We start from the raw sequence: 11,974 nt of genomic DNA, 5'->3' as shown, positions 1-11,974 counted from the left end.
AATGGACAGAAAACGGCAGAGATCCCAGTCCATGACATACCACCAAATCACCAGGAAATGAGCCATTCAACTGTTTTTTCACAAGTGAGGCCGACAAAGAAGACTCAGGTAACACAGAAATTATTGACTGACAAGGTTTGGTGCCAGGAAATGTAAGCAAAACCTAAAGAATGGCAAAACCTAAAGAATGTATGAATAACAGGATGAGAGGGCAAAGGTGAAGTACCATATATTACTTGGTCAGTTATCTGTAAACATAGAGTGACTTGTCTGGGATGACTTGAAGGGGTATAAAGGCTGGACAACAGCCAGAGGATGTTAGCTTACTTAGCTCACTGCTCACTTATCTTACTTTGCTTTCACTTACTTACTTGCTTCACTAATGCTCCGGAGTGCATTAAAGCCATCATCTGCAGTATACATCACAACTATTTTGAGGAGATTTGGACACTGATGAGGGGCTGAATGACGTCACACCTGTAACAAAGCGTGATAACATTTGTGCAGCTATGTTTTTTTAAGTTATTTTTAACGGCACAAATCAGCACAAACATAGCACAAACGATTGAGACCATTTTGGGGAATTTTGAACATTGATGGGGGGCTGGTGACGTCACGCGAGTAATAAATAAACCATAATAACTTAGAAAACATAGTAGCACAAATGTTTTTTTTTGACGGCACAAATCAGCACAAACCTAGCACAAACGATTGAAACCATTTTGTGAAGATTTGGACATTGATGGGGGGCTGGATGACGTCACACGCGTAACAAATAACGTGGAATATCTTTAAAAACATAGTAGCACAAATGTTACTTTTAACGGCAACAAATGAGCACAAACGATTGAGACTATTTTGGGGAAATTTGGACAAGTATGGTGGGCTAAGTGACGTCACTGGCCAGAAAATGTAAAGTTTAATTACTTAAAACCCTTAACAGCACAAACGGTCATTTTTACAGCACAAACGTAGCACAAACGAATAGCAGTGTTTTTAATCATTTTTGAATAACATGGGGGGCCAGCTTCACGCAGGTCTTCCTAGCCCCTTCTTTAATAATGGTGTCACCATTCGTAGGTATTACCGTGGATCTCGGTGCACGCATCGTTCAAGGGTCCCTCCGGAGACGAGGGTGTTTCGGGACAGATCCGATCCTTTAGCATTGCCTGAGGATATACTTTATGAGAGATACAGGTTCTCATCAGAGGGTATTCGCTATTTGATCGCTCTTGTTGGACCTTATGTAGGTAATGCCACAAAAAGAATCCGTGCGCTTACAGTTGCGCAGTGTGTCTGTGTTTCACTGTGTTTTTTTGCCACGGGAACATATTTACATGCAGTTGGTGATGTAGAAAATCTAAGCAAAAACACGGTGTGCCGTGCAATTCAAAAGGTTGTAGCTGCACCCAATAAATTATTAGACGTGTTTGTGGTGTTTCCTGGCTTTTTGCCATCTCAAACCGTGAAGGAAGGATTCTATCAACTTTCAGGTGATACAAAACCACTAAATGTGTGGCGGTAGAGCGTCAGTCTTGAATGTGTGCGTGCAGGGTTCGTTCTTCAAGCATTATGTACTTATGTGTAGGGCTTGAATAGTCCATAATATTGTCACATGGAATAGTTATTCGCTAAAGGTCATGGAAGTATGGCCAGTGTGGTGTATTGCACGTGTTTTTTTTTACGTTCTACAATTGACCTGTCGCTAAGCGCCACCCTTAGAACGCTGATGAGCCAATGACAGTCCAGCCTCAATGGGACTCGGACATCAGCTCGGACAACTCCATAGGAAACAACAGGGGGCAGGCATAAAATGAATGGTTGTTTATGGAGTTTATTAACTCAAAAAACCCAGACGGATAACCATGGTCAAACGTTTTGCATTGGGGACGTGTAATACTGATAGCCGGTACCCCGAGAGGCTAGAAAACGGGGTATATTTTCATCAAAAGTAGCCTACAGGACGTCTCTCGTGTTTGCAACAGCTCGACGTAATGTACGCAATTAAGCCAACAACGTGGGCACAGGTTCCCTGTTAAATCCCAATATGAAAATGCTCAATAACCAACTACTATATTCTTACTACATCAAATATTAACGTAACCGAACATATCTTAGCATCAATCTTCCACTAGCTTGCTATAGCTAGCATTAACGTCAGTGGGATTTGCACGGCTACTCGCCACAACTGCTTGTCCCCTTGTATGTATTCTAAAGTTTTGAATACACCCCTCCATAGCATAATTAAGTCCCTTTTGATAGCTTCTGGAGGAAAGTAAATCCATTTATCCACCAAAACGTCCTCAAAGCCTGCTTTCATATACTGTCAGCTGCCATTGTCCACAATGTATTTCTAATCAAGTCTGGGTTGTTTGTCCAAGTTTTCACACGGTAACAATGGGGGGCGGGGCTTAGCGACAGGTCAATTCTCTAATCCATTTCTAGGATTCCCCAAACTCATAGGTGCTATTGATTGTACCCATGTCCCCATCAATGCACCTTTAGGGGAGCATGAGGCTGACTTTGTGAACCGAAAGTCAACACATAGTATCAATGTGCAGGTAAAGTATTAGGCTAGATCATGTGGGATGAGCAAATGCATGCAGGTACTAACGTACTGGTGCTTCATAATATCCAGACTATGTAAAAGAAACGTCGACGTCAAATGGCCCGGCTCAGTGCACGACTCGCGTATTTTCCGGGAGTCTAGTCTTTGCCGTCAGTTTCAGCAAGGTGTGCCAATTACACAAGCATTAACCACACCATGTTCTCCCCCTTTAATAGGCCGTTACGATGGATTACTCGTAGGGGACCGAGGGTATGCCTGTATGCGGTTCCTGATGAATCCATACAGTGACCCACAGAGTCGGTCAGAGGGCCGCTTCAACAGGGCCCTCAGCACATGAAGGGTGAGGATTGAAATGACATTCGGGGTCTGAGGATGAAGCCGGAAAGAGCCAGACAGATCATTACTGCATGTGTGGTGCTCCATAACATCACCAGTATTAGGAAGGAGAGAACCCCTCATGTGCCATTGGTGGCTGATGACGTTGTGGACCCCATCACAGTAGACCATCCCACAGGAGTGGCCGTCAGACAGGCGATCACCAACCAGTTTTTTGGATAGATTTTTGATTTCATTTGTATAGGTGAATGTTCAATATAATTTAGGTGTCCTCAGGGAAGGAATTAGTGCTTTTTGTTGAAAGTCCTTTGTTTTGTGTGTGTTGAAGAAATACAATAGAGAAATACATTTGTTCATACATTTTTTCTTTATTCGCTCATTCGCGCATTTGCTGTGAATGTAGAAAAAGAACATTATTTCAGAGGGTCAATCTGGCTTAACCAAAGTCAATCTAGGTCTTAAACATCATAGCCTACCCTCTCGAGGAGCTGAATCTCTAACTTGAGCTTCTTGATCTCCAGGAGTTTCTTGTCATTGTCCAGCTTAAGGTTGCGCTTATACAGCGCCCTTACAGTGTCTGTTCTGACCTATAGAAATGATGGGTTAAAATAATAATTCACTGGTCAAAGCCTTATGGCGCACCTTACAAAAGGAATAACCTAGATCAAAACCTTGTCAGTCCCACGAGAAGGTCTTGTGGGGGGCTCATCTATCATCTCACCCCTCTGTAGAATAAATGATCAAAAGGAAGAGTCATGTGAAACAGTTAGGCTACATTACAGCACTGCTCGGTTGAGTTTCCCATTGGGATTGCCAGGAGCGTGCGGTCCATATGGGCAGGTGGGGCAGCGAACTACCTGAAGCATCCTCCACAAAAAATAGTTCCTCAGTAAATCATTGCTCCAAGTCTACTTTTAATAATGTGATTGTCACATTAATTATCTATAGTTTCTGTAGGCTTTACAACTATTTTTGGTCTATTGACATCAACTTTTGGATGATGGTGGCGATTCTCGTTGAGTTTAATGTGTCATGCAATGTTGGGGCAGGGCACCTCGACGATCGCATTCCTCAATAATTTATCACATAACCCTGGCGGCTTCAATAAGGATTGCAATCCGCGCTAAAAGACACCTGTATGGTCGTAAAGTAGTCTGCCCCATGGTCATATTCTAGAACTGCTCAAATTATTCCGCCAGTTATAAATTAGGCCTATCGTTTTATTTCAAGATGCAGAAATGGCAAATAGGCTAGTGTTGCACCTGTTAACCGTGTTGAGTTTCTGTTAAAAAAAAAACAATTTGAGAGGTTGAAATTAGAAGATACGTTAGCTAACCCTGGTGTCTATCTTGGTTTAGTACAGGGGTATTCAATTAATCTTCAGCGAGGTCCAGTTACGGAAAATTTCCTCAAGCAAAGGTCCGGAGCATCATAATGTTTAACGTGCGTGTTTAGGCTATGTATATGTATGTATGTATAATATTAGGATGGATGGATGGATGGAGCCTAGTTGTAGATAGATAGATAGATAGATAGATAGATAGATAGATAGATAGATAGATAGATAGATAGATAGATAGATAGATACTTTATTGATCCCCAAGGGGAAATTCAAGAAATAGAAGATTGTAGGCCTAGGCCTAATGTTTAATTTGAAATAAAATAAGTAGCCTAAAAGGTAACATTCGAAATGAGGAGAAATAAGGCAAGATAAGAGTAGCCTAATTGGGGAGAAAAACTGAGTAGCCTGGGCTATTTTTAAGATCTTAACGTGAACTTAAAATAAAATTTGAGCTGAGACAAGGATGGATATTCCACAGCTGGTTCCTTGAACCCATTAATCAGCAAGTTTAATTTAATTTTTTTAGTTTTTTTTATGTTGACCCGAAATACTGGAAACCCAGGAATATCACGTTGTTGGTCAGTGAATGCATGTAGGCTTAACTAGATTGTGCTGGATCAATCATATTGCCTTCTTAAATCGTAAAATATTCTGTGGTCTCAGTTCACTGTTGAATGGGCCTAGCCTACCCTATGCTTGCTCAAAATATATGCTTTGTCTAGTAGAGGTGCTTCAAATTGGTGCTTAAAATCGCCTGTCTCAGAATATATAGAAGGTCCAGGGCAATTCCGCGCAAAACTGTCACATCCATATTTAGTTGGCGTTACGGACGTGACAGTTTTGCGTGGTATTGCCCCCGTATCGTTATATAAAGCTCTGTTCTCGCTGTCTAGCTTTCTCCTCTTTGAGCAATCGATGATTTGAAAATAACTTACTTATCGTTAAAGGTCTCATTCACTCACAAACCGTTTAATACTTGTTACTTTCGAAATACTATAGCTCACTCCAAGTTGCATATGCATGCTGCACGTGAAAATGATCTTCTACTCCCATTGCCCGCATTAGCCAATGAAAGAAAATACACGGGAAAACAAGCGAATCAGAAAGAGCCCTTCCCAATGACGCCGAAGGGAAACTGATTCATGGCCTCGCCCACCTTGGCTTGTGACTGGAAGATTTTGCGGCTAGGGGATTGTCTGTCTGCGCTAGTAGGAGCTAACAGCAAGTCGCTAACATGGCGGAAGAAAATCGTGCCTGTGTTATTTGTGGCAATAACACATCAATGTTGCATGTCTTGCCTTAGAAACATGAGTTGAGGAAGAAATGGTTCAGATTTATCGTTGGAACACCACCACCGAAGTAGTGCAACATTAGTTCTGTGTTCCAATCATTTCGACCACACTCACTGCCTACAGTTAGAAAGTGGTTTTGCATCGATGTTCTGAAAACCTGGTTCTGTACCATCATGACGATCGACCACCAGCTCACAGGCTGTAAGTACAAACAAACTTTTCCACCTAACATCTGTTACAAAATAGCATGTTCATATTCTTCACGATAGCATGCATGAAAAGGGTACAAGCTAGGCTTAGGCTAGCCTATATTACAGGAAGCTACACCAGGCACGTACTGTAACTGAAGTGTTCTGTTCGCGACGTGTAAAATCAGAGAATGTCTAATAGGACGGGCTCTGGTAAAATCCATTAGAGGAATGGTCTATTTTCCCGAAAGTAGCCTACAGGCCACTAACACGCCAGGTGTAGCTACTTCCATTGATTAGGCCTATTGGAAGCTAATTGTTGCAGTACATAACGCGAACGGAATGCTTCAGTTACGTGCCTGGTGTAGCTACACTCATAAGAAACTGACCACACTACCCAGAGATTTAGCTTGTTGAACCTATAATCTTCTAACCTAAGCGTTAAACCACAAATAATATTATTAGCAACAATATCTTATGCTCAACTAAGTACGGGTATTGTTCTAGTCTAAACAGGGAAAATCAAAAACACAATACCCGTGCACTATTAGGCTAAGTTGCTATCACTAGAGCTCAGGTATTTACACTTAAGTCTAATTTATGTGTTCTTGCCATTATTACATTGACCTTTGTAGGCCTACAATGATGTTTTGTTTGATTACTTGCTGTTTACTTAGTGTTTTGTATGTCTTCCAGAGCACATCCTGATGTCAGGCTACACAGCTTTCTAGCCTACATTAGGTCATCACGTTAGAAGCAAAGGTTTGTGATCTAACTTTTATTGTTGTGCTAGTTAGTTTCTAGAAGTCTTTTTCTAGTAGGCTAATACAGGTTCTTATGTGCTCGTCAATGTTTGGGAAAGTCAATTCATGGGTTTCTTCAGGTCACTTTCCTGTATAAAATCAAGCACCTAGATTATGAATGCAGACTGCATGGTGCTTGATTAATACACCTGTGTAAATGGACCTGATGAAACTCATGAATTGCATAACAGATAGAATTGATATTACCGAATGTCTTCTTGTGGGTGTGCTACTTAGTACATCATACACCTTACCACAGTCACTAAAATATTTTTGTTTCCATTGTGCCAGGACAGTTTTGTGTGAGATAGTGAATGTCCTGTGTACTATTAGTATCTTGTAACTTGACAGTAATACACATTTATTTACTTTAGGTACCCAAACAGAATATTGATACAAGCACTTCGAAAACACCATGGGCATGGGGGCCTGCTACCTCTACTGCCATCAAGCCTGTTCATCCAAGGCCAGCTAGAAGACCTCGGGTTGATCAAGAGGAGGAGGAGGATGAAAGCGACATCTCCACAATAACACCTGATGGCTCCACCTATGGCCCAGCGCAATCAAAGAGCAATGTAATAGAATCATCACAGCCAACGAATGTGTTTTGTGTGTTGTCCCTTCGGATCCCCAGGACAATACAAGCCGAAACAACAACTCAGACCTTTTTCCCTAAATAATCCCAGCACCATTTTACAAAGGATCTGTAGGCCAGATGTCTGCATCGTCTGGCAAAAAGAGGACATTGTTAATTCTGTGCATAGTTTGGATGTTCTTGTTTTGTGTTTGCATTATTTTAATAGACTGCAATATTACTATTTGTCAGTGTTTCACGGACCACCTAGCAAAAAAAAAAAAACAGTAGGCCTACTTCAACAGTATATTACACAATAGGCCTTCTCACTGAACCACCTTGCTTATTACAGTGCATGCAAATGCACTGTATTGTTATTCCATGGGCTTCTTCTGACTTATTACAATGCATGAAAATGCACTGTACTGTTCTTCCTAGGCAACTTCTTCTTATTAGAGTGCATGAAAATGCACTCTACTGTTATCCGAATTATTCTTAATTAGAGTGCATGAACAGTAGATTTTAAAAGACTGCAATCGTGCATAACAGTAGATTTTAATAGACAGTCTATTAAAATCTACTGTTATCCGAATTATTCTTATTATTACAGTGCATGAAAATGCACTGAACTGTTCTTCCTAGGCTTCTTCTTATTACAGTGTATGAAGTAACATGGATAGCTAAGTAACATGGTTAGCATAGTTAGCATGTTAGCATGCTAGTTAACATTTTTAGCAAAACTGCTCAAAATGATTAGCTAAGTAACATGGTTAGCATAGTTAGCATGCTAGTTAGCATTTTTAGCAAAACTACTCAAAATGATTAGTTAAGTAACGTGGTTAGCATAGTTAGCATGTTAGCATGCTAGTTAGCATAGTTAGCATGACTGCTAAAAATGATTAGCTAAGTAACATGGTTAACATAGTTTACATGTTAGCATGCTAGTTAGAATAGTTAGCATGCCTACTAAAAATGATTAGCTAAGTTAGCTAAGTCACATGGTTAGCATACTTAACATGTTAGCATGCTAGTTAGCATAACTACTAAATATGAAAACATTAGCTAAGTTAAGTAACTTGGTTAACATTATTATCTTATTATAACTGCTAGCAAACATTAGAGCCATTCCAACTGTCAGTTATCGTCAATTATCTACCTAAATAATTTAACCATTTAAATTATCCACCTATTTAACTGTTCAATCATTCCAACTATATTAAACCTCATCTACCTAGCAACCAATATAGTTTGTTTTTACTCTGTATGATATTTTACATCATATTTTTTGCATTTTCTTGCACTGTATTTCCTTCAGGAAATGCTTTTCTAGTTACAGTGCATGAAAATGCACTGTACTGTTCTTCCTAGGCTTCTTCTTCTTCTTCTTCTTCTTCTTCTTCTAACGAGTTAATGCAGCTTCAACCGTTTAGCATTAGAAACTTCATTCAAACTATGTTACGTAGGTCTTACTTAGGACATGGGTGCTATGTATTTTTCAGCTTTGTAACTTTTATACTTTTTAAACTATTAATTAAAAACTAATCAAAATTTCCCCATTGACTTAACATTATGATTATGACATCACAACACTGGCCGTTAAGCAATTAGAATCCTATGGCAGGTGTTCGGGCCACCTGGACCAACTGCCATTCTCAGGCTTTAAGCATACAAACTGGCCCTATTAAGACTACACATCCTGTTCAACTGCTTCCTCTGCCAAAAACTGTTTCAAAATAAAAGTCCTCACTACAATATTTCACTGTTAAACAATTTAACCCTTTAAACTACTGAACTTTTTAACTGTTCAGCCATTGTAACTGCTACTTGTCATCAACTATGACTCCTACCCACTGTAGCTAGTTAGCATGGTTAGCATAGTTAGCATGTTAGCATGCTAGTTAGCATTTTAGCAAAACTGTTAAAAATGATTAGCTAAGTTAGCTAAGTAACATGGTTAGCATAGGTAGCATGCTAGTATGTTAGCATGCTAGTTATCATTTTTAGCAAAACTGCTAAAAATGATTAGCTAAGTTAGCTAAGTAACATGGTTAACATAGTTAGCATGTTAGCATGCTAGTTAGCATAGTTAGCAAAACTGTTAAAAATGATTAGCTAAGTTAGCTAAGTAACATAGTTAGCATGTTAATTAGCATTTTTAGCAAAAAAACATGGTTAACATTATTATCTTTGATAACATAGTAGCATAACTGCTAGCAAACATTAGGGCCATTCCAACTGTTAGTTATCGTCAATTATCTACCTAAATACTTTAACTATTTAAATTATCCACCTATTTAACCGTTCAATCATTCCAACTATATTAAACCTTATCTACCAAGCAAATCATTTAACTATATAAACTATCCACCTATTTAACTGTTCAGTCATTCCAACTATATTAAACCTCGTCTACCTAGTTCAGTCATTCCAACTACATTAAACCTCATCTACCTAGTAAATAATGTAACTTTTTAAACTATCCACCTAATTAACTGTTGTCATTCCAACTATATTAAACCTCATCTACCTAGTTCAGTCATTCCAACTACATTAAACATCATCTACATAGCAAATAATTTAACCTTTTCAACCATCCACCTATTTAACTGTTCAGTCATTCCAACTATATTAAACCTCATCTACCTAGTTCAGTCATTCCAACTATATTAAACCTCATCTACCTAGTTCAGTCATTTGAACTATATTAAACCTCATCATGTTGGTTGCCAATCAGCACATCATCTGTTTTAACAATATATTTCACACCATATGTTTTGCATTTTCATGCACTGGTAATTCCCTGGAATTGCGTTTTCTAGTTCTTCTTCTTCTAACGCAATCAATGCAGCTTCAACCGTTTAGCGTAGAAACTTCATTCAAACTATGTTACGTAGGTCTTACTTAGGACATGGATGCTATGTATTTTTCAGCTTTGTAACTTTTATACTTTTTAAACTATTAATTAAAAACTAATCAAAATTTCCCCATTGACTTAACATTATGATTATGACATCACACACGGCCGTTAAGCAATTAGAATCCTATGGCAGGTGTTCGGGCCACCTGGACCAACTGCCAGTCTCAGGCTTTAAGCATACAAACTGGCCCTATTAAGACTACACATCCTGTTCAACTGCTTCCTCTGCCTAAAACTGTTTCAAAATAAAAGTCCTCACTACAATATTTCACTGTTAAACAATTGAACCCTTTAAACTACTGAACTTTTTAACTGTTCAGCCATTGTAACTGTTACTTGTCATCAACTATGACTCCTACCCACTGTAGCTAGTTAGCTAAGGTAGCTAAGTCACATGGTTAGCATAGTTAGCATGTTAGCATGCTAGTTAGCATTTTTAGCAAAACTGCTAAAAATGATTAGCTAAGTTAGCTAAGTCACATGGTTAGCATGTTAGCATGCTAGTTAGCATTTTTAGCAAAACTGCTAAAAATGATTAGCTAAGTTAGCTAAGTCACATGGTTAGCATAGTTAGCATGCTACTTAGCATTTTTAGCAAAACTACTTAAAATGATTAGCTAAGTTAGCTAAGTCACATGGTTAGCATAGTTAGCATGCTAGTTAGCATTTTTAGCAAAACTGCTTAAAATGATTAGCTAAGTTAGCTAAGTCACATGGTTAGCATGCTAGCATGCTAGTTAGCATTTTTAACAAAACTGCTAAAAATGATTAGCTAAGTAACATGGTTAGCATAGTTAGCATGTTAGCATGCTAGTTAGCATAACTGCTAAAATAATTAGCTAAGTTAGCTAAGTCCCATGGTTAGCATACTTAGCATTTTAACTTTGTTAGCATGCTAGTTAGCATAGTAACTTGGTTAACATTATTATCTTTGTTAACATAGTTAGCATAACTGCTAGCAAACATTAGCCATTCCAAGTGTCAGTTATCGTCAACTATCTACCTAAATAATTTAACCATTTAAACTATCCACTTATTTAACCGTTAAATCATTCCAACTATATTAAACCTTATCTACCAAGTAAATCCTTTACCTATATAAACTATCCACCTATTTAACTGTTCAGTCATGCCAACTATATTAAACCTCATCTACCTAGCAACCAATATAGTTTGTTTTTACTCTGTATGATATTTGACATCATATTTTTTGCATTTTCATGCACTGTATTTCCTTCAGGAAATGCTTTTCTAGTATTATTATTCTTCTTCTAACGCTTTTTGTGCGTTTAATACAGCTTCAACTGTTTAGCATTAGAAACTTCATTGAAACTGCGTTATGTAGGTCTTACTTATGTGACTTCAGCTATGTATTTTTTCAACTTTGTAACTTTTATACTTTTTAAACTATTAATTAAAACTACTAAAATTTCCCCATTGACTTAACATTAGATTATGACATCACAATAGCAATTAGAATCCTATGCCAGGTGTTCAGGCCACCTGGATCACCATATATGGCTCTGGCCAGGCCACCTGGATCAACTGAGAGTTTCTCAGGCTTTATGACATCATAGCAATTAGAATATTGTGCCAGGTGGCCAGACCACCTGCATCAACTGTCAGTTTCTCAGGCTTTAAGCATTCAGTCTCATTCTATGCTATAAGCCTGAGAAACTGTTCAGTCATTCCAACTATATTAAACCTCATCTATTTAGCAAATAGTTTAACCTTTTAAACTATCCACCTATTTAACTGTTGTCATTCCAACTATATTAAACCTCATCTACCTAGTTCAGTCATTCCAACTATATTAAACATAATCTACCTAGCAAATAATTTAACCATTTAAACTATCCACCTATTTAACTGTTCAGTCATTCCAACTATATTAAACCTCATCTACCTAGCAAATAATTTAACCTATTAAACCTTGTCTACCTAGTTCAGTCA

General features: G+C 38.4%; 1 pseudogene; it reads left to right on the top strand.

The window, feature by feature from the left end:
• The first annotated feature begins 1,061 nt into the window (after nucleotides 1-1,061).
• On the top strand, nucleotides 1,062-3,127 carry LOC125291668 (annotated as a pseudogene).
• Nucleotides 3,128-11,974: the final 8,847 nt, after the last annotated feature.

Source organism: Alosa alosa, chromosome 3, assembly GCF_017589495.1.
Source record: "Alosa alosa isolate M-15738 ecotype Scorff River chromosome 3, AALO_Geno_1.1, whole genome shotgun sequence".
Taxonomy (NCBI): Eukaryota; Metazoa; Chordata; class Actinopteri; order Clupeiformes; family Clupeidae; genus Alosa; species Alosa alosa.
This window is presented reverse-complemented; position numbering and strand designations above follow the sequence as displayed.